The 27,645-nt window shown below is 40.1% G+C and overlaps 1 long non-coding RNA gene and 1 other non-coding gene across 3 annotated transcripts in view; both read left to right on the top strand.

Annotated features, from left to right (window-relative positions):
• LOC103007671 (uncharacterized) overlaps positions 1-27,226 on the top strand; it is a 97,812-nt gene extending 70,586 nt beyond the window's left edge. For both annotated transcript variants that reach the window (XR_009007652.1, XR_009007651.1), the window contains 3 exons: positions 19,995-20,092; positions 24,701-24,841; positions 26,154-27,226. This is a non-coding gene — a long non-coding RNA (uncharacterized LOC103007671). The remainder of the gene's footprint in view (positions 1-19,994; positions 20,093-24,700; positions 24,842-26,153) is intronic.
• LOC114237331 (U6 spliceosomal RNA) lies at positions 11,075-11,181 on the top strand. Its single transcript, XR_003623021.1, has one exon. It is a non-coding gene; the product is annotated as a U6 spliceosomal RNA (small nuclear RNA).
• Positions 27,227-27,645: the final 419 nt, after the last annotated feature.

Raw genomic sequence — 27,645 nt, 5'->3', positions numbered from 1 at the left:
GCTTAGTTGCTCTGTGGCATGTGGCATCTTCCTGGACCAGGGCTCGAACCCCTGTCCCCTGCATTGGCAGGCAGATTCTTAACCACTGTGCCACCAGGGAAGTCCCTATTTGGGCTTTTTTGACTTTTATTTTTTTCCAGCTTCATTGACGTAGAATTGACAAGTAAAAATTGTATATATTTAAAGTGTGCAATGTGATTATTCAATATATGTATGCATTGTGAAGTGATTTCCACAATCAAGTTAATCCATCACCTCACTATTTTTTGGGGGGGGGGGTGTGGTGAGAATACTTAAGATCTTCTCTCTTAGCAAATGTCAAGTTTACAATATATTATTATTAACTATAGTCACCATGCTGTACATTAGATCCCCAGAACTTATGCATCTTATAACTGGAAGTTTGTAGCCTTTGACCAACATCTCCTTGTTTCTCCCACTCCCTAACCCCTTGTGACAACCAGTCTACTCTCTGGTTATGAGTTCTATTTTTTTAGATTTCACATATAATTGAGATCATATGGTATTTGTCTTTCTGTGTCTAGCTTATTTCATTTAGCATAATGTCCTCTGGGTTCATCAATGTTGTCCCAAATGGCAGGTTTTTCTTATTTTTTTATGGATGAATGATATTTTGTTGTATATATGTACCACATGTTTTAATCCATTCATACATTGACAGATGCATAGGTTGTTTCCATATTTTGGTTACTGTGAATAATAGTGCAGATATCTCTTTGAGATCCTGATTTTGTTTCCTTTGGATATATACCCAGAAATAGAAAATCTGAACAGGCAAATAATGAGTAAGGAGATTGAAATAGTAATCAAAAACCTCCCCCAAAAGAAAAGCCCAGTCTTCATAGGTAAATTCTACCAAACATTTAAAGAAGAATGAATGCCAATCCTTTTCAAACTCTTCCAAAAAAGTTAAAGCAAACACTTTCAAACTAATTTTACAAGGCCGACATTACTCTCATACCAAAGCCAGATAAGGACACTAGAAGAAATGAAAATTACAGGCCAATTACAGGCATTTGACAAAATTCAACATCCTTTCATGATGAAAACGCTCAAGAAATTAGGTACAGGAAATTATTGATACCTCAGCATAATAAAGGCTTTATATGACAAGCCCATAGATAGCATCACACTGAACAGCGAAAAGCTGAAAGGAATGGACTCTTACAAATATTAAGTCTTCCAATCCATGAAAATGGTATATCTCTCGATTAATTTGTCTGCTTTAATTTCTCTTACAGTTTTTAATATAAAATTTTTGCCTTTCTCTTGTTAAATGTATTCCTAAATATGTTTGATGCTTTTATTAGTGGGATTATTTTCTTATTTTTTTCTTCAGATTGTTCGTTGATAGTATATACAGATAGAATTGATTTTTTGTATATTGTGCTCATATCTTGTGACCTTGCTAAACTTTCTTATTAGTTCTGGTAGTAACTTTACAGATACCTTAGTATTTTCTATTTGTAAGATCATGTCATCTGAGAATAATGACAATTTTGCTTCTTCTTGTCCAAATTGTATGCCTTTAATTTTCTTTTATTGCCTTATTGCACTGACTAGAACCTCCAGCACATATTGAAGGGAAGTGGTAAGAGCAGATATTCTTGTCTTCTCCTCAACCTTACAGAGAAAACATTTATTTTTTCCACGATTAAGTATGATGGTAGCTATAGGTTTTTTGTAGATGCACTTCACCAGGTTGAGAAAGATCCCTTCTATTCCTAGTTTCTTGAGAACTTTTATCATGAATGGGTATTAGATTCTGTCATGTGATTTTATTGCATCTATTGATATGGTTGTTTCCTGCCTTTATTCTCTTAATATGGTGTACTACATCATTTGACTTTTGGATGTCAACCAACCTTCTATTTCTGGGATAAACCTTCCTGCTTATCATGTAAAATCATCCTCATTTATCACTTGGATCAATTTGCTAAGATCGTGGCATCAATTTTCATGAGGGAGCTTGGTCCGTAGTTTTGTTTTCTTGTGATGTCTTTGTTAATCTTTGATATCAGGAGAATATGGCTTCATAAATTGAAATACTTCCTGGGAAGTATTTTATACTCCTCTGTATTTTGAAAAGTTTAGTGAAGGGTTGCTGTTATTTTTTCCTTAAATGTTTGGTAGAACTCACCAGTGAAGTCATCCTGGCCTGGGCTTTATTTTGGGGAAGGTTTTAAATTACTAATTCTCATTTCTTTGCTTAGAGATTTTCCTTTTTCTTTTTCTTCTTCTTTTTTTTTTTTTTTTTGAAATTCACGTTCTTTTATTTATTTATTTATTTATTTATTTATTTATTTATGACTGTGTTGGGTCTTCGTTTCTGTGCGAGGGCTTTCTCTAGTTGCGGCAAGTGGGGACCACTCTTCATCGCGGTGCGCGGGCCTCTCACCATCGCGGCCTCTCTTGTTGCGGAGCACAGGCTCCAGTCGCACAGGCTCAGTAATTGTGGCTCACGGGCCCAGCCGCTCCGCGGCACGTGGGATCTTCCCAGACCAGGGCTCGAACCCGTGTCCCCTGCATTGGCAGGCAGATTCTCAACCACTGCGCCACCAGGGAAGCCCTTTCTTTTTCTTCTTTACTAAGGTTTGATATTTTATGATTTTCCAGGAACTTTTCCTTATCTAAACTGTTAAAGTTTTTGACAAAAATTGTTCATAACCTTTCCTTAAAATCCTTTTACTTCCCAGAATTCTGTATTGTTGTCTCCTCTTTCAATCTTGATTTTATTAAATCTTTCTTCTTTTCTAATATAATATTTTAAATATAAAATTTGCCTCTAAACATGGCTTTGATTACATCATAAATTTTAATGTCATGTTTTCCTTTTGTTTGATATATTTTTACAATTCCTTTTTATTTCTTCTTTGATTCATGCATTATTTAGAAGTGTGATGTTTGATTTCCAGGTATATGAGTATTTCCCTGATTTCTTTCTGTTGTTGATTTCTAATTTAACTTGTTGTGGTCAGAAAAGATACTTTATGTTATTTCAATTATTTTAAATTTGTTGACTACTTTTTATGCCTAGTATATGATTTATCCTGGGGAATGTTGCAGGTGTACTTGAAAAAAAATGTGTGTTTTTCTGCTGTTGGGTGGATTGTTCTATATGTATTAGTTAGGAAATGTTTGCTAGTGGTTTTTAAGTCTTATATATTCTTATAGATTTTCTGTCTATTTGTTCTATCATTTACCAAAAGAAGATTATTTAAATCAACTATATTAAATATAAGTATAAAATTGTTGAAGTACCTATTACTCTTCTCCATTCTGTCAGTCTTCGTTTCATTATTTTAGGGCTCTGTTTTTAGGTGCATATACATTCATAACTATTCTTTCTCCCTGATGTATCGATTCTTTATCATTATGAAATGTTCCTCTTTGGCTCTAGTAATGTCTCTTGTCTTAAAGTCTATTTTGCCTCATATTATTATAGCTATTCCAGGTCTTTTAAAATTACTACCTTTTCCCATCCTTTCACTTTCAATCTATTTGTATCTTTGAATCTAAAGTGTGTCTTTCATAGTCACCAATTAGTTGGATTTTGCTTTTCATGCAGTTTTACAAGCTCCAACTTTCAATTGGTGCATTTAATCCATTCACATTTAATATAATTATCAACGTGGTTGGGTTTATGTCCACCATTTTGCAATTTGTATTCTATATGACTCATGTGTTTTTGTTATTCTTTTCCTCTTTTCCTGTCTCCTATATTGTTTAAAGCAATTTTCAAGGTGCAATTTTTATTCCTCTGATATTTTTAGCTATATATTTTTTTCTTAATCATTCTATGGATTACAATATGTATCTTTAATTTATCACAATGTACTTCAGATTAATAACAATTTAATTCTGAGAAAATATAGCAATCTTACTGCAACCTTTGCTCCATTTCCTCACTTCTTTTTGAGTATATCTTTGTATAGCTTTTCTTAGTGGTTGATCTAGTTTATACACATAACTTATCACAGTCGACTGATGCCATCATTTTACTATTTCAAGGGAAGTTTAGAAAAAAAACCCTATATATATATATATATATATATATATGTATATATATATATATAGTCTTTATCGTTCAGGAGTTTTACTATGACATGTCTTGCCATGGATTTATTTGGGTTTATATCTCTTTGGAGTTCATTTAGTTTCTTAAATATTTAGGTTTATGGTTTTTTTGCCAAATTTGGGGATTTTTCAGCCAGCCTCACCCTATTTCCCCTCTCCTTCTGGGACTCCAGTGACATGAATGTTACATTCATGTTATAGTCACACAGGTCCCTGAAACTCTCTTCATTTTTAAAGTCTATTTTCTCTTCTCAAGTTCAGTGATTCTTTTTTCTGTCCTTCCCATTCTGCTGTTGAGCACATCCACTGATATTTTTATTTTGGTTATTGTATTTTCCCATTCTATAATTTTCATTTGGAATTTTTTAATATTTTCTATTTATTTGCTAAAACTTTCTACTTTTCATTTATTTCAACTATGCTTGTCTATATACTTACCTTTCTAGTTGAGTTTTATACTTTCATGTGTTTTCATGTAACTAATTAACATCCTTTCATTTCAACTTGAAGAATTCCCTTTGGGTTTTCTTGTAAGGTAGGTCTAGGAGATGAACTACCTCAGCTTTTGTTTGTCTGGGGAAGTCTTTATTTTTTCCTTCATTTCTGAAGGATAATTTTGCCAAATACAGTATTCTTGGTTGGCAGTTTTTTCTTTCATATGGGAATATATCACCTCACTCATTTCTGGCCTGCAAGGCTTCTGCTGAGAAATATACTAATAGTCTCATGGGAGCACCCTTGTATGTGATGAGTCACTTTTCTCTTTCTGTTTTCAGAATTCAGGCTTGGAGGAGTGGGGAAAGCGCAGTTGTTACTCAATTGGTGTAAAGTTTCAGTTATGCAAGATGAATTAGTTCAAGAGATCTCCTGTACAGAATAATGCCTATAGTGGACAATAATTTACTATGCTCTTAAAATTTTTTAATTTTAAAGTTTGTTAAAATTTTAATTTTGTAAAATCTCAGGTTAAGATTTCTTAACACACACACACATACACACACAGGGACACAAAGGGGCACAAGGAAACTTTTCGAGGTGATGGATCTATTACCTTGGTCATAGTGATTGTTTCACAGGTGTATTCATGTGTATAAACTCATCACATTATATAATCAATGTATGAAGCTTATTGTCTATCAATTATACTTCAATAAAGCTATTTAAAAACAAAAAGTATGAAGAAGTGCTGAAATAAGAAATTGTTAAAAAAAAGAAGGAAAGAAAAAGAAATGCTAAAGGAAATTCTTATGATGAAGGGATATATTACTAGATAGACTATAGGAGAGAACATGAAGATCAATGAAAATAGTAAATATGTAGTAAATAAAGAGACTATTTTTTCTTAATTTCTTTAAAACAAGTGATTGCTGTTATAACAATACAGCAATGTAATGTGGAGTTTCTTACATGTAGAAATGAAATATATACAATTGCACAAAAAATGGGAGAGGGGTAAATAACATACTGTTATAAGATTCTTATATATTCAGGGGTATATTATTCATTCAAGGTAAACGTGCTTACATGTTGTGATCCTTATAGTAACCATGAAAAGAATAATGCAAAGAAATATGCTTAAATATCCAAAATAGGAGATAGAATGGATTGTTAAATATACTTGATTAAGGCAGGAAAGGAGAAACAAAAAAAAAGGACAAAAGGGACAAATAGAAAACAAATAGCTAAATAGTTTATTTAAACCTGACCATATCCATAGTTACATTAGGTGTAAACGTATTCTCCTGGTGTTAAAGAGGGACATTTCATACTAGAAGTATCAATTCATTAAGGAGACTTACTAATCCTAAATGCATTTGCACCTTAAAACAGAGCTTCAAAATACACGAAGCAAAAATTGACAAAATAAAGGGAGGGATAACATGTCCAAAATTATAGTTGGAGACTATAATGTTCTTCTTTCATAAATTTGTGGAACAAGTAGACCAAAAATCTGTAAGATATAGGACATTTGAATAACACTCTCCACCATATTGATGTAACTGACATTTATAGACTATTACAGCCAACAAATGCAGAATACACATTCTTTCCTCTTGCCCATGAAACTTCATCAAGACAGAACATATGTTGTGTTATAAAGCAAATTTTAGTATAGTATTTCAGAAGAATTAATGAAGAGTAAGTTCTCTGACTGCAATGGAATTAAAGTAGAAATCAATGCAGAAAAGATTACTAGAAATTTTTGAATTTGGGGATATGAAGCAATGCACTTCTAAATAACCAATGGGTGGGAAAAAAAGACAAGAGAAATTAGAAAAACTCTCAAACTTGATGAAAATGCAGCATATCAAAATATGTGGGGTACACACATTTACAAAATACCTAACCAGTAGTCCTCAAAACTGTCAAGATCATCAAAAACAAGGGAAGTCTGAAAAATGGTCACAGAGGAACCTTAAGAGACATGATGATGAAATGTTGTGTGTGCCCTGGATGGGATCCTGGGACAAAAAAAGGGCATTTGGCAAAAACTTAGGAAATCCACATAAAGTATGGACTTTAGTTAATAATGATGTATCGGTATTTGTTCATTAGTTGTGACAAATCTGTCTTATATCTGTATGCATACTTACATCATACCTGTGAGATATTAACAATAGGGAAGCTAGGTATGTAGTATACAGGAACTCTTTGTACTGTCTTTGTAAAATTTTTATAAATCTAAAAGTATTCTTAAAATTAATATTTTAAAAGATATGTGGGACTCAGCTAAATCAATTTTGAAGGAACATTGTAGGTTAAAATGTTTATATTAAAAAAGAATACAAATTTGAAATCAATGACATATCTTCTATGTTAAGGTAGCATGGAAGTAGATTACATAGAATATGGCCAAGCAATACAAAAAATCAAGGAACCCAAAAGTCACTTCTTTAAAAACATTAATAAAATGGATAAAAATCTAGCAAGACTGATTTTTTAAAATAGAGAAAAGCAAACCTTCAATATCAGGAATGAAAGAGAGACCATCACTGCTATTTTACAGACACTACTAAGATAATAAGGGAATATCATGAGCAAATGTATGCAAATTTATTCAACAACTTATATGAAATGGAAAATTCCCTTGAAAAACTCAACTTACTAAAACTAAGATAAGAAAAAACAGAAAATCTGAAAATTCCTATATTTATTTATTATGGAACTTGAATTTATAATTAAAGGCCCACGAAACTTCAGGCCCAGATGGCTTCATTTTTTATTTCTATCAGACTTTTAAGGAAGAAATAATACCAATGTTAGGCAAAGTTTTTCAGAAAATAGGAATGAACATTTCCCAATGCATTTTATGAGGACCATCTGATACCAAAATCTGAAAAGCATATTATAAGAAACAGAAAATTACAGATCAATATTGTTCAGGGACTGGAGGCAAAAATTTTCAAAATATTAGCAAATCAAATCCAACAGTATATAAAATGATAATACATAATGGCCAAGTTAAATTTATGTCTGGAATGCAAATTTCAGTTAACAATTTAAAAAATAGTTCAGGGTAAGTCATCCCATTAACAAATTAAGGAGAAAAATTATATGATCACCTATCTGATAGATGCATAAAAAGCATTTATAATGTTCAATGTTTACCTATGATTTAAAAATTAAAAAAAAACTCTCAGTGAACTAGTAATATAAGAAAACTTCCACAAAAAAGGAAATGTACCAAAAAAAAAAAAAAACCCTATAGCTAATATCACACTTGATAGTGAAAGCCTGAACTTTCTCCCCCAAGATGAAAAATAAGGCAAAGATTTTCACTCTTACTACTTCTATTCCACATTGTTCTGGAGGTCATAGCAATTGCAATAAAGCAAGGAAAGTGTAAAAGATATAAAAATTAGAAAGAAAGAAGTAAATTTTCTTTATTCTCAGATAACATGATTCTGTATATGAAAATCTCTAAAAAAAACTACCAAAAAAAAACTTTATTCTAGAAGTAATAAGTTAATTTAGCAAAGTTTCAGGATAAAAGGTGAGTATACAAAAATCAAATTTATTTCTAAATGCTAGCAAGAACAACTGAAAAATGAAATTGAAACATAATACCATTTAAAAGAACATAAAACATTAACTTCTTAGGGATAAATTAAACAAAATGAAAATTAAATGTATTGTGTTCATAAATTAAAGAAGACGCAAATACATGGGGAGCCATGCCATAGTCATAAGTCGGAGACTCAATGTTATTAAAATGTCAATTCTCCCCATGTTGGTCTACGGATTCAACATAATCTCAGTCAATATCTCAGCAGGCTTTCTAATAGAATTTGATAAACTGATTCTAAAATTTATATAGAAATGGACTTCCACCTCCAGCTAAGATGGAGTAACAGGGATCAAATGCACTCTTCCCTCTGATACAACAGTAATAAGACAAACATATAAAACAATGTTTTTCAAGACCCTCAACATCAGGCAAAGAAGAACAGTGATCCCTGAGAGACAGGAAACAATTGAGGTGATGCCTACACTGTCCAAGCTTCTTGCCTTGAGACAACTTGTAGGCTATGGTGCATTCGGGGGAGCCCAGGTAGAGTGGGGCAGAGTCCCTGATTTGAGGATCTCAGATGAGGGTCCAGGGAGACCAAGATGGCTAGAGCTCACAGGACAGAATGCCAGAGAGGAGAAAGCAGTGTAAAGAAAGAACCCTTGGGACCTGCAGAGGGTCCCCTTGAGTATTCACTGAGTGTCCATTAGCACATTCATGTAAGGAAACCACCCAAGGCTGGGGAAAGAATGGCTTGAACAGATTAGCGGTAAGAGTGCTTGGTGCTCACACAGAACTGGGAATATTGTCTCTTCCAACAGCCAGGCTGGAAAATCTCATAATTCATGGAGCTTTGAGTAAAGTACTTGGAAAGATCTGGCCTGAGCAGTGGGAAATGATCAGCCTTTATCAGGGCTGTGACTAGGGTGAGGCAAGTGAAACCCTGCAGCACAGTATTGGAAACCCTGCACTAGGATGACTCAAGACAAGTGCCTCCTTCAATTTTGCAGTCCAGGCACCTCCTTTTCTCTGTCTCAGTACCACAGCCCCAGATTAAACACCACTGTGATCTCACCTAACAAATCACAGAGACAAGAGCCAAAGGATCAAACAGTTTGCAAGCAATTTAACTGCATCTCAGAACACAGCTCAAGAATATTTATGTTTATTCTTCCAGCACCCAACAAGGTAAAAATCACAATGTCTAGAATCCAAACAAAGGTTATCAGGCTGCAAATTAGCAGAAACATAAGTCCCGTAATGAGGAGAATAATCAGTCAATCAAAACCACCCCAAAACTGTGTTTGAACTAACAGACAAGGACATCGAAGCAGTTATGATAACTGTATACCATATGTTCAAAAGTTAAGTAGAGCCATGGAGAATATAAAAAAGATGCAAATTGAATATCTAGACATGAAAACTGCAATGAATGTGATGAAAAATCTACTGGATGGAATTAACAGCATATCAGACATTGCAAAAGAAAAGAAGAGTGAATTTTCAGATGTAGCAATACAACATACCCAATATGAAACATACAGAGAAAAAACTGAGTAGAAAAAGCATCAGTGTGCTATAGGACACCTTCAAGTCTAATACACATGCCCTTGGAGCACCTGAAAAAGAAGAAGTCTCTTGTTCATGAATCAGAAAACTAAGTATTGTTAAAATTGCAAATCGACCCAAATTGACCTATAGATTTAATGTAATCACAATAAAAAACCCAACAGCCTTTTTTTGGGTAGAAATGGAAAAGCCGATTCTAAAATTTACATAAAAATGCATAGGACCTAACATGGCCAAAATAACTTTGAAAAAATAAAAGTAAAGTTAGGAAGTTAACTATGATTTCCAGACTTATTAAAAAACTATCATGTAAAAACACTAACTTGAAAAGATATATACACCACCCCATGTTCATTGCAGCATTATTTGCAATAGCCCAGACGTGGAAACAACCTAAGTGTCCATTGCTGGATGAATGGATGAAAAAATGTGGTGTATATATACAATGAAGTACTATTCAACCATAAAAAAAGAATGAAATCTTGCCATTTACAACAACATGGATGGACCTTGAGGGCATTATGCTAAGTGAATTAAATCAGACAGAGAAATATAAACACTGTATGATCTCCCTTACATGTGGAATTAAAAACAAACAAATGACACAAACATCAGCAAAAACCAAACTCACAGATACAGAGAATAGACTGGTGGTTGCCAGAGGTGGGGGTGGAGGAGTGGGTAAAGTGGGTGAAGGGGTCAAAAGGTACAATCTTCAGTTATAAAATTAATAAGTCAATGGGATGTAATGTAGAGCATGGTAACTATAATTAATAATACTGTGTTGCGTATTGGAAAGCTGCTAAGATAGTAGATATTCAAAGTCCCCATCACAAGAAATAATGTTTTGTAACTATGTAAAAAAAAAAAAAAAGCTATAGTATGATATGGACCAAAGATGGACGAATAGTTTAATGGAACAGAACAGTGAGTTTAAAATTGGACCGCAAAACTGATTTTTTACAAGAGTACAAAAATGGGGAAATGGAGGTCTTTTCAACAAATGGTGCTTGGTCGATTGGGTACCAGTAGCCCATAAGTTGAACTTTGATCTGTAACTTGCACCATATACAAAAATTAACTCAAAACAGGTTTTAGACCTAAATGCAAAACCTAAAACCTTAAATCTTCTAAAGGAAAATATAAGAGAAAATTTTTGTGACCTTGAGTTAGGCAAAGATTTCTTGGATATGATATTAACAGTGTGATTCACGAAAGAACAAATTGATAAATTATGCTTCACCAAATTGAAAACTGCTCTTCAAAAGACACTCTTAAGAGAATGAAAGGACAAATTACAGATTAGGAGAAAATATTTTCACAGCATATATCTGATAAAGGACTTGTATCTAGAATATATAAAAATGTTCAAAACTCAATAGTGAAAAAACAAAACCTGTGCTTGCTTCGGCAGCACATATACTAAAATTGGAATGATACAGAGAAGATTAGCATGGCCCTTGCGAAAGGATGACATGCAAATTCGTGAAGCGTTCAATATTTTTAGACAGCCTCTTCAATAAGTGGTGCTGGGAAAACTGGACAGCTACATGTAAAAGAATGAAATTAGAACACTCCCTAACACCATACACAAAAATAAACTCAAAATGGATTAAAGACCTAAATGTAAGGCCAGACACTATAAAACTCTTAGAGGAAAACATAGGCAGAACACTCTATGAAATAAATCACAGCAAGATCTTTTTTGACCCGCCTCCAGACATTTTAAAACTCTTAGAGGAAAACATAGGCAGAACACTCTATGACATGAATCACAGCAAGATCCTTTTTGACCCACCTCCTAGAGAAATGGAAATAAAAACAAAAATAAACAAATGGGACCTAATGAAACTTAAAAGCTTTTGCACAGCAAAGGAATACATAAACAAGACGAAAAGGCAACCTTCAGAATGGGAGAAAATATTTGCAAATGAAGCAACTGACAAAGGATTAATCTCCAAAATTTACAAACAGCTCATGCAGCTCAATAGCAAAAGAACAAACAACCCCATCCAAAAATGGGCAGAAGACCTAAATAGACATTTCTCCAAAGAAGATATACAGATTGCTAACAAACACATGAAAGAATGCTCAACATCACTAATCATTAGAGAAATGCAAATCAAAACTACAATGAGGTATCACCTCACACCAGTCAGAATGGCCATCATCAAAAAATCCACAAACAATAAATGCTGGAGAGGGTGTGGAGAAAAGGGAACCCTCTTGCACTATTGGTGGGAACGTAAATTGATACAGCCACTATGGAGAACAGTATAGAGGTTCCTTAAAATAAAAATAGAACTACCATATGACCCAGCAATCCCACTATGGGGCATATACCCTGAGAAAACCATAATTCAAAAAGAGTCATGTACCACAATGTCCACTGCAGCTCTATTTACAATGGCCAGGACGTGGAGGCAACCTAAGTGTCCATCGACAGATGAATGGATAAAGAAGATGTGGCACATATATACAATGGAATATTACTCAGCCATAAAGAGAAACGAAATTGAGTTATTTGTAGTGAGGTGGATGGAGTTAGAGTCTGTCATACAGAGTAAAGTAAGCCAGAAAGAGAAAAACAAATACCGTATGCTAACACACACATATGGAATCTAAAAAAAAAAAAAAAAAAGGTTCTGAAGAACCTAGGGACAGGACAGGAATAAAGATGCAGACATAAAGAATGGACTTGAGGACACAGGGAGGGGGAAGGGTAAGCTGGGATGAAGTGAGAGATTGGCATGGACTTATATATACACTACCAAATGTAAAACACTAGTGGGAAGCAGCCATATAGCACAGGGAGATCAGCTCGGTGCTTTGTGACCACCTAGAGGGGTGGGATAGGGAGGGTGGGAGGGAGACACACGAGGGAGGATATATGGGGATGTATGTATATGTATAGCTGATTCACTTTGTTATAAAGCAGAAACTAACACACCATTGTAAAGCAATTATACTCCAATAAAGATGTTAAAAAAAAACCCGAATTTTTAAAGTGCACAAAATACTTAAATATACACTTCACCAAGGAAGACATATAGATGGCAAATAAACAGAAAAATAGGCTCAACGTTAGTATCATATATGAACTACAGATTAAAACCACAGCATGAAGTTTTCTTAAAAAAACAAAAAATAGAGCTATCATATGATCCAGCAATCCCACTCTTGAGCTTATGTCCAGAGAAAACCATAATTTGAAAAGATACATAAACCCCAATGTTCATAGTAGCACTATTTACAATAGCCAAGGCATGGAAGCAACTTAAATGTCCATTGACAGTTGACTGGATAAAGAAGATGTGGTATATATATATATATATATATATAAATGGAATATTACTCAGCCATAAAAAAGAATGAAATAATGCCATTTGCAGCAACATCGATGGACCTAGAGATGATCATACTAAGTGAAGTAAGTGAGAGAAAGACAAATGTCATGTGATGTCGTTTATATGTGAAATCTAAAAAAATGATACAAAAAACTAAAATCTAAAAAACTTATTTACAAAACTGAAACAGACTCACAGACATGGAAATCAAACTTATGGTTACCAAAGAGGAAAGCAGGGGAGGAATAAATTAGGAGTTTTGGATTAACATATACACACTACTGTATATAAAATAGATAACCAACAAGGATCTAGTGTATAGCACAGGGAACTCTACTCAATATTCTGTAATAACCTATATGGGAAAAGAATCTGAAAAAGAATAGATATATGTAAATGTATGATTGAATCACTTTGCTGTACACCTGAAACTAACACAACATTGTAAATCAACTCTACTCCAATATAAAATAAAAATGAAAAAACCACAATGAAATACCACTGCATGCTAAAGAGTATGGCTAAAATGAAAAGACTGACCAAACCAAATGCTGACAAAAATGTGGAGCAACTGAAACTGTCATATGTTGCTGGTGTGGATGCAAAACAGCACAGCCACTTTGAAAAACAGTTTGGCGGTTCCTTAAAAAGTTAAACATACCCCCACCATATGTTCTGGCCATTCCACTCTCAGATATTTACACAAGACAAAAGAAAGCATATGTTGACAAAAATACTTGTACATGAATATTCATAGTGGGTCTGTTTTTAATACCTCCAAATGGGAAGCAACCCCAAATCTCCAGCAATCAGTAGATGGATAAATAAATTTTAGTAAATTCATACAATGAAATGCTACTGAGCAATGAAAGAAAAGAATTATTGATACACTTAATATGTATGGCTCTCAGAAAAATTGAGTGAAAGATATCAGATAAAAACAATGTACATATAGTAGATTCCATATAAGTAAACTCATACTAATCTGAGTGCAGAAAGCATATAAGTGGTTGTCTGGAGGGAGGGGGAGGAGGGAATATAACGATTACAAAGGGACCAAAGGAAACTTCAGGGGATGATGGATATATTCATTTTCCTGATAGTGGTGATGGTTTCACAGGTATATACATATATTTCAAATCCTATCAAATTGTACACTTAAAATATATGCAGTTAATTGTATGTCAGTTATTATATCTCAGTAAAGCTGTTCAAAAATTTATATGGAGATATAAAGAAACTAGAATAGCCAACACAAGAATGTAGTAGATAAACAATGTTGATGGACCTGCACCACTTGATTTCAAGAATGGCCATAATGCTACAGTAATTATTTCAGCATGGTATTGGCGTGTGGTTAGACAAACAGATAATGTAACAGAATATAGAGTCTAGAAATAGATTCACACATATATGGCCAATTGAAATGTGATGAAAGCTCCAGTGTAATTCCATGGGGAAAGGAAGCTCTTTCCAACAAATGATACTGGAACAACTTGATAACCATATGGGAAAAAAATGAATCTTGACTCTATCGTCACACCATACAAAGTTGTTTTGATGTGGATCATTGACCTAAATTTAAAAGATAAATCACTGGAAAATATCTATGAGACCTTGGTGTGAGCATGGATTCTTAGAGAGGGTCCAAAAATGCTAACTATAAAGGAAAAGAATGATAAACTGGATTTTATAAAAATTAAAGATTTCAGCTCTGCTCGTTAAAAGACTCCTTTTAGTAAAGTGAAAATGCAAGCAACAGATTGGGAGAAAATATTTACAGTACATATATTTGAAAAAGGACTTATAGCCCAAATATATACATAACTACTATAAATCAAAATGAAAAAGATAGCCCTATAAAATATGAGCAAAATATTTGCATAGATACTGTTGTGGTCCGCACGCGGGTTGGAAAAGAATTTCCAGACACAAGGCAGAATGTAAGGAAGATAGCGTTTATTAAAGAGAAGGGTCGCTGCAAGAACAGCTGGCCGACTTCCTGGGAGCCGGGGAGAGCCGACAAAGAGCATGGGTTGCTTGCCTGTTTTTATAGCCAGGGAACCTGTTAAGTCATCTGCTGACTGGGCAGAGTATGTATACTTTCAGTGTGCTGAGCGGGAGAAAAATGGGGCAAATGTCTTTCCTTATATGGGATGGGAAAGGGACAGGGCATGCTGCTTGGGAGGGCTCTGGGACATTGCAATGGTCACATTGTGACAGAGTGATAGGAGTCCTGTAACTCTTTGTTCCAACAATATTGGCCCTTTGAGTTTATCTTGTTCTTTGTCCTTGGAGCACACCACAGATACTTCACCAAAAAAGATATACAAATGGCCAATATGTTTGTGCAAAGGTACTCAGCATTATTAGTGACCAGAGAAATGCAATTTAACACCACAATGAATTTAGCCCATTTCATCCCCACAGAATGACTAAAATTAAAAACTGACAATATCAAGGGCGGCTGAGAATATAGAACAATCAGGCTTCTCATAATTTACTGTGAAAATGTCAAGTGCTACAACCACTTTGGAAAATCCTTTAATGATTACTTATACAAGTAATATATACTTAGTTCATAATTAAGCAGTTCTATTCTTAGCTACTTACCTAAGAGATATGAAAACATAAAATACTTGTATAAAATTATTCATAGAAATTTTATTCATGATAACTAAAAACTAGAAATAGCCCAAATGACCAACAACAGGAGAATGGATAAATTGTGGTTTACTACTTGGCAGAAAAAAGGAATGTGTGATTGATACATGCAAGACCGTGAATGAACATCCAAAGCATTATGTGGCATGAATAAGTCTTGAAAACAAATGAATGCCTACCGTACAATTCCATTTACGTGAAGTCCTGCAACAGGCAAACTAGTTATTGTTGGAAAGTAAGAACAGTGAGTGGAATGGGCCATGTGGTAATTTATCTGGGGTGAAGAAATGTTCCACATCTTGATTTGGGAGTTGGGTACACGGTGTACACATTTGTCAAAATCATCAAACTGTATACTTCTAATCTGTGCATTTAACTATGTGTAAATTAGGCCTCAATGAAAAAAGTATTGTGGAAAAAAAATATAGCAGTCACGAACATATGTTCTCCTAAAAAGATAATGTTGGAATACACGAAGCCACAGGCAATGAAACTGTGGATTAAACTAGATAAATCAACAATTAAAACTGTCATTTAAAATCCCCCTCTTAGAAACTGATAGATCAAGCAGTCAAAAACATAAAATAAAGAGACAGAAGATTGGAATAACATAATAAACTTGAGCTCTTAAGAAATTGAAATAACAATCAAAGACGTTCCCCTCAAAAAATCCTCAGCGACAGAGAGCTCTAGATGAGAGTTCTACGAAACAGTTAAGGATCAAATAAATACTCTTAGAGAAGTCGTTCCAGAAAACGAAATAGAATATAAGGGAAATCTGCCAACTTATGAGGTGAAAATAACATTTATCCCAAGTTCAGATATGGCCAATACAAGGAAAACAATAGGTCTATTTCACTAATAAAAATAGAGGCAAAATTCCAAGTAAGCTGCTAGCTAATTAACCCTACAGAGTATTTTGAAAAATGATCTAGTTGAGTTTATTCCAGGACTGCAAGAACACCAGAAATTCTCTCAAGGTTATTTACCGTATTATTGGACCAAAGGAGCAAAATGACTCTTAACAGATGCAGCAAAGTATTTGATAAAGTTCAGCATTTTTTTGTGATTTTAAAAAATCCTCAGGAAACGCTGAGTAGAAATAAACACTCTTAATGTGATAAAGGTTTTGCATATTAAAAGTTTCCAGAAAACCTACTCCTCTGTAGACAAACTTTAGATTCATTTCTTTTAATGCTGGAAACAGAACAAGTAGAGACACCACAGCTATACACGCTAATTACAGGAGGCTCTGGCTAATTCCATAACATGAGAAAATGAAGGGATCGGAAGGGAAGTGGGAAGAGGCACCTCTGTCATTACCCACAGATTATATACATCTTCCTAGAAACCCACCAGAAAGAACAGAAAATTGATTAGAACTAATAATAGAGTTTAGCAAGATTGCTGAATACAAGATCAACTTACTAAAATTAGTGGCTTTCCGCTATACCAGTATTAACCGATTAGAAATATAATAGAAAAAGAGATACACTCACAAGAAGAACAAAAACTATGAAGTATCTAGAAATTAAGCCAGAAACGAATGCAGAAAACCATTATAAAGGAAAAGAATTAAAATTTAAGAAATGTAAAGTCCGCAAAAGAAGACATGAAAATATGGAGAAAGAAAATTGAAAACATTTGAAGGACATTGTATTGGTCCCCTTGGGCTGCCGTCACAAAATACCATCGACTGGGGATGGGGACATGGAGCTTGAATAAGAGAAATGTACTTCTCCCAGTTCTGGAAGCCGAGAGTCTGAGATCAGAGTGCCAGCATTGTCAGGCTCTGGCGAGAGCCCACTTCCTGGCTTGCAGACGGCTGCCTTCTTGCTGGGTCTTCACACGACGGAGCAAGCAAGAGAGAAAGTTCTCTGGTGTCTCTTCTTATTAGGGGACTAATGTCCTCATACGGACCCACCTTTATGACCTCATCTAAACCTAATTACCTCCCCAAAACCCCATCCCAAGCACCATCATATTGGGGGTTAGGGCTTCAACATAAGCATTTGGGGAGGACCCAAACATTCATTCCATAACAGACTTAAAGGAAAACATGAATAAAATGGAAAGAGAGACTCTTTTTATGGGTGCTTAAAATTGTAAAAATGGCAAATCTTCACACATTAATCTATAAATTCCATGTAATTGTGTGAAACTACCAGCTGAAGTTTTGGATGGGCTTCAACTCATTCTAAAACACGTAGAAGCCAGAATGTCCCCAAATTGCCAAGTCTGGTTTGAAAGAGAAGGGCTCAGAGTTGGTGGTGGTGGTTGGCCGTACAATGGAGACATCCTACAAAGACAATGGATTCGTTTTCACTGCTGTGTAACAAATTAGTACAAACTCATGACTCAAAACAATTTGTTATCTTCTAGTTGGGTGAGTCAGAAGTCTGGGGTAGTGTGGCTGGGTTCTCTGCTCGGGGGGGGGGGGTCTCTCAATGTGGGTGTCAGCTACTTCTCTCCTCTCTAGGAGCCCAAGGAAGAATACACTTCCAGGTTCACTCAAGGTGTTGGCCAAAGTCAGTTCCTTGTGGTTGTAGGACTGAGGACCCCATTTCCTTGCTGCCTGTCAGCCTGGAGCTGCTCTCATCATCTAGGGGCCACCTGCATTCCTTACCAGGTGGGCCCGGCATCTTTAGAACCAGCAATAGAGGAGCTCCTTTACACTGAATCCTGCTCACATTTGAAATTACAGGAGTGATGCCTCCACCATAGGACTCTAGGGGAAGGGATTATACACAGCAGATGCACCAGGGTGGCCTCTTGGGGCCACCTTAGAATTCCATCTACCACACCATGATAGAAAAAACAGAATAGAGAGCTTAAAACCCCACCCTTTATATATGGAAACATAGCATATAAGAGAGATGGAATCACAAACCAGACAGGAAAGGATAAATTATCTGATTTCCACCATAAGGAAAGTTGACTATACAGAGGAAAACATTAGATTGATTTCCTACGATCTCATACCACACACATGGTGAATCTAGATGGGTTAAATATAAATGGATTAAATACTGTGGGTGAGGAGTAAAACTATAGAATTATTAGAAAGTGTTCAGCATACTCTTGCAACCTTCAGATAGGGTGGGACTTCTGAAATATGGTCCTTTACACATCACAACCCAGAGGATGACTTGCTGATGGGTTTGACTACATCAGAATTAAAGATGTTGGTCCGTGGGAAATAGGGTTAACAGGCAGAGGACAGATGGTATTGATAATATGGTGTTTACAATATTGGAATTGATAAAGGATTACTATCTAGAACATGCAAGGGTCTCTGACAAATCAATAAGGGATGGGCAACCCGCAGAGAACAATGGACAATTCGAAGAAGGAAAAACCTGAAAAGTGAATGAGTCTGTGAAGAGACACTCAATTTCACTAGTAATTTGGGGGGAAATGCAAAAATAATGATAAGGTGCCGATTTTGTAAAAAAGATGCGTTGGGTAGTACAAATGTTGGTGGAAATGAGGGGAACTGGGGACCCTAATGCTCTGAGCCTTGCTGGCGGACAGTCTGGTAGCACGTTTCACATTGTGCTGTGTGGGTTGTAACTCGATCACCCCCCTCCTTAGTCCACGACGGGGCCAGAACCAGGGGACACACAAAGGGACCTTCGTTGCAGCCCTCGATGTGGAGAGGACAGCCCACGTTCCACCGCAGGGGAAGGAGCGGGGAAGATGAGGGCGCAGGGTGCGGAATTCTGTAGCATCATTTAAGTCTCTGAAGGAGTAGCGTACACAGCAACAAGCAGCACGGACAGATTTTTAAGGCATATTGTTGAATGCAAAAAAGTAAGAAACAGGAGCTTTATAGCACAACAAAATGTACTTACGACTGAAACAACACTTACCAAAAAAACATAACAGTGAAACGTGTTTTTCAAAGTTAAATACTTACAGGCAGACCTCATTTTATTGCGCTTCGCAGATACTGCCTTTTTACAAATTAAGGGTTTGTGGTGACCCAGCGTCAAGCAAGTGGATCGGTGCTATTTTTCCAACAGCACTTGCTCGCTTTGTGTCTCTGTGTCACATTTTGGTAATTCTCGCATCATTCCAAACTTTTTAATTATTATTATATTTATTATGATGATCTGTGATCAGTGATCTTTGATGTTACTATTGCAAGAAGATTACCACTCGCTGAAGGCTCAGGTGATGGTTAGCATTTTTGAGCAATAAATATTTTTTAATTAAGGTGTGTACATTGTGTTTTAGATATAATGCTATTGCACACTTAATATACTTAACAGTATGATGTAAACAGCACTTTCTTTTTCTTCCAGTTTTATTGAGATGTAACTGACATAGAGCACTGTATAACTGAAGGGCTACAGCATCATGATTTGACTTACATACATCATGACATGATGACCACAATAAGGTTAGTAAACATCCATCATCTCCTATAGATTCAAAATTAAATAGAAAAAAACTTTTTTTCCTTGTGGTAAGAACTCTTAGGATTTATCCTCTTAACGTTCATATATAACATACAGTAGTGTTAATTATATTGATATTTATTATGTTGTACATTACATCCCTATCACCTGTTTATTTTATAACTGGAAGTTTGTACCTTTTGACGGCCTTCATCCAATTCCCCCTCCCCAAACCCCCGCTTCTGGTAGCCACAAATCTGATCTCTTTTTCCATGAGTTTGTTTGCTTTTGGATTATAACTGACATAACACTATGTTAGTTCCTTAACAGTATAATGTAAACATAACTTTTATATGCACTGGGAAACCAAAAAACTCGTGTGATCTGTTTACTGGGATAGTGGCTTTATTGCGGTGGTCTGAAACCCAACCTGCAATATCTCCAAGGTCTGTCTGAATTCAAGAATGTACATGAAATAATTCCAGTGAGCGTCTTCAGAGGCAAGGCGGAAATAAAGATGAAAATTGGGGACAAAAGGTGAAGATTAATAACATGAAAGATAATAAACAGTTAATAACTGTGTGCTGTGATGAACTCAATTGTCTGAAGCTAAGACGCAGATTAAAAAAGATACACACCGTGAGATGTGGAGCCTGATCTCCAAGGTGCTCCCAGCTCCAAAGTTCTCGGTGACACTCCCAGAAAGCCCTGTCTTCCTCTGCTTGGACATTCTTTTATGCGGGAGCCTGTCGGCTGTCCTAGTGCTTTCTCCGGAGAGGGACTTTTCTGGGGGTCGAGGGGAGGTGGGTGAGGTGGGCTATGTCACACTGTTACACTATTCCCACCACTTGTCCCTCTCGGCTGCAGGATTGCCTTCTCCATCCGTGAAGGCCAGCAGGAACAGATTTAAGAGCTAGAGGCTGTTTCTTCGTGACCCCAAGGCCAGCAATGCCCGGGATGGGGGCTGAGCTGACTGCCCGGGGTGCAGAGCAGAGAGAACAAGGAGAGAACGAGGCCGCCAAAGATGGATGTGTAAGGGTGAGCGGACTTAGATGCCACTGAAACATGGGGGCTGCTTGTTTCTAGAGCATAACCTCACCTAACCTACCTGACAAAGGGCTTCCCTTAGGGGCTCCCATCCCAGTTTTCTTCTTCTCTGTAATCCGGAAAGTTTTAAGACTTGACCACGGTCTGGAGAGACAAGAAGATTCTGATCAACTTTCCAACCAGCCCACACTCTGCTGGAGTGGTCATTACTACTGGCCCTTAGACGGCTCATGTCCAGAGAGTGTGGACCTGTGACGGCTGCCCCCGTCTCTCAGGAAGTAGCTGTCGGCGTCCTGCGGTTTTGACATGCACAAGAGCCTTCTCGAGTGTCTGTAATATTGGACTCCATCATCCCAGCGGATAGAGCTGAGCCCTTGGGGATGGCATGAAAGACAGGAAAATGAGGTGGTGACTAAGGTCCACCCACCTGGGCTGCAATTATTCAATTTTCCTGGAAAATCAGCATCATCAAGATGAATACTTGGCTGATTCCAGGGCAGATGAATGCACTTGATAAGAAGTGCATTAATTCCCACTTATCCCTTGATGAGCTTAACCGGAAGCTTGCTAATTAACCAGCCAGGTCTGGCTATCCTGCCGTGTCAATTTCTCCCCAGACCAAAGGAACTGCGGGTTTGATGAGATTCACACTTTATGTTCCTTGTTCCTTTTCAGATTCTTCAGATGCAACCTTCATTCCCTGGTATGGACAAAAGTGTGTCCCCCCACCAAAGTTCATATGTTGAAGTCCTAACCCCCAGTACCTAAAATGTGACTGTCTTTGGAGATAGGGTCCTTGTGATGTAATAAGTGACAGTGAGGTGCTTAGGGTGGGTCTTAATCTAATCGGACTGGTGTCCTTCTAAGATAAGGGGAAATTAGGACACAGACCCTGACAGAGGGACGATGATGTGAAGACACAGAGAAGAGAAGAAGATGGCCATCTACAAGCCGAGGAGAGAGGCTTAAGAAGAAACTAATCCTGCCGGTACCTTGATCCCTGACTTGCCAGGCTCTAGAATTGTGAGAAAATAAGTGTCTGTTGTCGGAGCTGCCCCGTCTGTGGTATTTTGTCATGGCAACTGGTGCAGACTGACCCATCCCCTATTTAGCATCTCTGGTAAATTCCACACCCTCCAACCTGCCCATACTGGCCTTTGGGGGCATATTTTGTCTATTCCCATCCCTACCCTCAAATCCTGCATCTTTCCAAGGAGCTGTCTGTTTTCTAATCACAGGTCCAAAAAATATGGGTGCTCCTTTCTCCTGGAGGCAACCCGTCCCCCCTCTGCACAAGACACCCATTTGATGGCCTGTGTGCTGGGTGTGGGGTGTGTTCCCCCCAACCCTGAGGTGTTCCCTGCACATGTCACACCCCTTTGTTCTGTGTCACCTCCAAGGAGAAAGCTGAAAGTGACGGGGGCTTGTGACGGAACTACCCAAAATAGGAATAAGAAGGAAAAGGGTACAGGAAGTAGCAGGGTGGGCTTGCAGTAAAACAGCTAAGGGATGTGCTTCTTGGGCCCGTGGTGAACCTGGAGGCTAACGGGTTGTCTCTCATGGCCTTGGAGGATTTTCTGAATTCAGGCTCTGGGGGTGGATTTTCTAGAGCCAAGTTCACAAAACCAGGTGCCAACATGCCAGCGCTCAGTGAGAAACAGCCTGCCACGTGGCCTGGACGTGTGTGGGCATCACCAGGGCATTCTCTTTTTGCAGCCGGACGTCCACGGAAGGTGAGTCAGGACCAAGCGTAGAGCTGGCACAGAATCAGGGCAGAGGTGGCAAGCTGGACCAAGTGACTGTTTACCCAATGGCCGTCCCACAGCATCCGTTCCCGGAGCATGATGGGAGTTACCAGAGACCTTTCATGTTGACCTCACACCCCAGAAATCCATCGGCTCAGAGCCCCCTGGGGTGGGGATGGGCTCGCTGTGATCATATGGTCCTTCAGCTCCACTGGAGCCAAGGTGTGGCCCCCGGGGAGCCAACTGCATCCCTAACGTGACCTGCATCTCTGACCTGCAAGCCTTCCTGCACAGGACTCACAGGACATGCTCAGAAGGCAGATCTGTCGTCCTTATTTCTGTGCTTGGGAGGAAGCTTTCCTCATGCCCAGAGCTCAGGGGCCAAGAGGGCGGATTAGGAGCAAGACATCCAGGAGGCTCTGCGCCCAGGTCTCTCCGCGCACGTGGGACAGCTCAGCGGCTTCCTGTCTGCCAAGTGCAGACAGCTGTGCCTTTGTCCCAGGGGTCCTGGGGGCTGGGAAGCAGCTGAAATCACGTGAGTGCACAGCAGGAGCCCAAGGAAGTCGCAGCTGGGAAGGTCTGGGACAAACTGAGTTTGAGTTCTGCCCACCCTTCCTCTCCTTCTGGGCTCCTCTGCAGAGCAAAGAGAATACCACTAAGGTTGCGGTCAAGTCCGCCACTCCGCCCACTGCCCTTCCGAAGGGCCTCCTGGGCACTGATCGTGACAGTGAGGACGGAGGGGACAGGCCTGAGTGTCACGGTGAGAGGGCGACAGCTCTTTTCAGTGACGAGAGCGAGGGCAGCTATCACTTCTGTCCCACTGGCAATTAATTTGCTTGAGCGGCTCACAGAATTCAGGGAAACACATATTTACCAGCGTCTGAAAGGATATGAAAAAGGACACAGATGTACACCCAGATGGAGAGATACGTGGGCAAGGTTTGGAAGGGTCCTGAGCACAGGTGCTTCTGCCCCTGGGGACTTGGGGGGTGCATCACCCCCCCACCATATGTGGATGTTCACCCACCTGGAGGCTCCCTGAATCCCCTGCTATTGGGATTCCACGCAGGCTTCCTCACGGGGAATGATCAGTCATGAACTCCATCTCCAGCCCCTCTCCTCTCTCTGGAGGTGCAGGGACGGGGCTGAAAATTCCAGGCTTCTAATCATGGCTCCGTCTTTCTGGTGACCAGCCCCCATCCAGGAGCCCATCTGGAGTCACCCAATTAGAACAAAAGACGCTCCTATCACCCAGGAAATTCCAAAGGATTTAGCAGCCCTGTGTCAGAACTGGGGGCAGAGACTAAATATTAGAACAAGAGATCTTCCTGGCGCTCTCATCACTTTGGAAATTCTGAGGGTTTGGGGGAAGAGACCAACATATGTGTTTTCTGTTATCTTATATCTGCTCTTATTTTCTGGGTGTGATGGCCGGGTTCTTGTCTTTCCCTGCCAGGTGGCCACACCTTTCCAGCTTCCCACCTGCACCTCTGCACCCCCTGGCTGGTCTCACCTGGTCCCATAACGTCACCAGCCTCTGAATGCTGAGGGTCCCCCACCCCATCCAGACCAGATCTGCCTCTAACCTTTCTGCATGGGTCTGCCTCCGTGGCAAACTAGACAGGGCACTCCAGAACGGAGGGGAAAACTTCCAGCTCCCTCTCATAAGTGTCACTCAGGAGCCTGGGCACCGATGATGGCCTCAGCCTGGCTTTGCCAGCGCCCGTCTTCTTGACACGTGGGGGGCAGTCAGGGAGAACACAGCTTTGAATCAGTGTCAGCCCTGTTTCCTGGGTCATTTATTCTCCCAACCTACAGCCTGTAGGACAAGACTCTTGTGGGTCCTGTGTTTCCCTGGAATGATGAACTTGAAGCTCTCTCACCGTGAACTCTAAGGCCCTCTGCTCCCTCTTGCCTCTGTAACGCCTTCCCCGGCTCCAGCACACCCTCGCTCACTCGGTAAGTCTTCCTTCAAACTCCCCCTGCAGCCTTCTCAGCCCTTGGGCGGGGGGTGCACCTCCTACAAGTGCCCCCAGGCGGCTCTGGTCACACTACACTGTGAGCATCCTGGGGGCAGGCCAGGGTGCCCCTGTCTGTGTGCCCAGCCCCTGGTACATGTTGGGTCTGGGTTTCACTGCCTGCTCCGTGCCCTCAGCCAAGCCCGTGGTGCAGGCCACCGTGCCCTGCAGGAAGGGGAAGGGTGGTCTTTCCTAATTAACGTCATCGGCGCAAGGGGTCGGCACCTCTGTCTCCCTCCCAGCCTCTGTTTGGAGGCCTCCTGGCTCCCAGCCTCCGTGACCCTGAACTTGGAGTCTCCGCTGCTCCAAGCAAGCGCCTCCAACGCGTGGCTGGGGGCTTCCTAGACCCAGGGGGCGGCCGGGGCACCTCTGATCCCGCCTCCTTGCCTTGTTTTGTGGTTGAGCAAAGCTGGGCTTTAAGGGGAATTTATTTTTCCAAATTGCAGGACAAAGAACATAATGTTTAGGAAGAGAACACATTGCTTACATTTGAGAAAAATTAGCAGCATTATATAATGAAAGACACTTGAAAGGCTTGACTCACCCCGGGCTGACATACATCTTTGACTAGTTTGTGAGATACTCATAAAATTACATCCTGTTAATTTAAGGCTTCTTATGCTAATTTTCAGTCAATTTTATTTGCCTACAAAATTTATTGGTGGCCTCCAGGGTAACAGCTGGGTTTGGTCCAAGTATGTGGGATCCTTGTTAAAAACACCAGGAGAGGAAAGTAAGACAGAGTTCGGGGTGAGGACCAGAGGGACGGGCGGACAGTGTCAGGGTGTGGCCAGAGCATCAGGGACGCCAGCTCTCCACGACCCCGCAAGACCCTGCCTTCAGAACCGAGCCAGGGCGGCATGAGGGACTCGCTGGCATGTTCCAAGTAGACCAGACCAGCCCCCGTCGGGCCCAGCACCCTCTCTTCACAGATAGGAAAGCTGAGGCACAGAGCTGATGACATTTCCCGAGTGGAAACCCACAGAAGAATCTGGAAGATTCCATTGTGCGAGGCACTCCACAGTTTAAAGTCAGCAGGAGGCTGTGGTAGAGAAAGAGCATTTGGGGGATGCATGAGGGGATAAAACAGCAAAAGGAGGCCATTCTTATAGCTTGCCATCCATCTCTTCAGGCACGGAGGCCAATCTATGTTTGGGGCTCCCAAGCTGGGCTGGCTTTGGGGACCCATTCTCAGAAGGGCCACACTGCTTAGAAACTCCTCACAGGGAGCCCCACATTTTCCTTTTGCACAGGGACTCACAGATCACGTGGCCAGCCCTGCCCCAAGCTCGGGGCCACACGGCAGAGGAGAACTGGGGTCCACGGTCATGCCTCCCAAGCTGTGCCAACCACACGCTGCTGATCTTGGCCCAGGCCACTATCTCTCTCTGATGGAAGGACCCAGACTCTGGCGCGCTGCATCCTGGCCTGGGCTGGGAACATTCCCCACGGCCTCCTGCTCGTGGACCGTGACAGCCGTGGGCAGTGAGTGGTCCCTTCTGTGTCGTCCTCGCCCCACCAGAGACGCAAGGTTCGTTTGGGTGGTTCACGCCCAAGCTGAGCCCAAACGTGAAAACTCATACAAATTCTCCACGGCCGAATGGCAGGGGCCTCGGCTGGGCGTTGGGTCCCTGCTGGGCTGTGAGCCCCGGGCAGTGAAGGACGGGCTCCCCCCGCAGACCACAGCCAAGGGCATGGCCAGGTGCACCTGGCTGGCCAGGGTCTGGCTCTTAAGTGACCACCCTTGCTGCCCACAGGCACTGCGGGTACAGCTGGCCCATAACTGTCTCTGGCAAGCATTCGAGGTAATACGGTCGCTAGGAAAGGCCAGGCTGGGGAGCATGAGCTACCAGAGGTGGCATCTTTGGCTCCAGGGAGGGAGCTTGGGCAGAAGCTTTGTGACGGACTTTGGGGGCGGGGAGGTGGGTGTCCTGCAAGTTGTAGTGGTCATTCTGGTGGGGCTGCGGTTCCCCAGCTCCTTCTACCGGGGACGGCCAGACTGGCCATGACAGTGTCAGCACCAGCCACCCCTCTGGCCCAGTGTCCCCCCGCGGAATTTCACCGAGGACTCGTCTCTCCAGCCCTGACAACCCTCATCTGCCCTCATCTGGGGTGTCTGCCGGCTGGTTTGGTCCCTCCCTGTGACTCCAGGGTTCCCACTGTTCTTGAGCTGGACTTGTTTTAACCGAATTGTCTTGTGTTTGCTTTCCTCTTCCTCCTGTTCCTTTTCTTGCATTTTTCTCCCCATCATTCTCTCTTCCACTTGACACACACTCCCCAAGCCCCTTCTCTGTCACACAGGGAGACAGAGTGAAATAAAACTCAGAGCTGGACCTCTAAGAGGATATAGGTCTTTGACATCTTGGAGTCTAATTCTGCCCCCTTACAGATGGGGAAACGGCGGCCCAGAGCGGGAGGAGGTCTGTTCTCATGTATCCTACACTCTAGGTCATGAGACAGACATTGATAAGCAATTATTGATGGGGACCAGGGTCTCTTGGGGTCAGGGCAGGTGTGCGAAGCAGAGGGCTCAGGAAAAGCTTCTCAGAAAACACGATGCTTCCGTGGAGACCGGAAGACCGGATCAGAACTGACCAATGAAAAGGGTGGAATAGCATGCCAAGCAGAGGAACAGAATGGGCGAACACCTGGAAACAAGAGACCAGGAATGGCTGAGGAATGGGTCTCCAGGAACGTGGGGGGACCTGAGGGCGGGGATCCTGGGGAGGCAGTGGGGGCCGTGTC

Source organism: Balaenoptera acutorostrata, chromosome 3, assembly GCF_949987535.1.
Source record: "Balaenoptera acutorostrata chromosome 3, mBalAcu1.1, whole genome shotgun sequence".
Classification (NCBI taxonomy): domain Eukaryota; kingdom Metazoa; phylum Chordata; class Mammalia; order Artiodactyla; family Balaenopteridae; genus Balaenoptera; species Balaenoptera acutorostrata.
The sequence above is the reverse complement of the archived record's forward strand: the minus strand, read 5'-3'. Positions and strand labels throughout refer to the sequence as shown.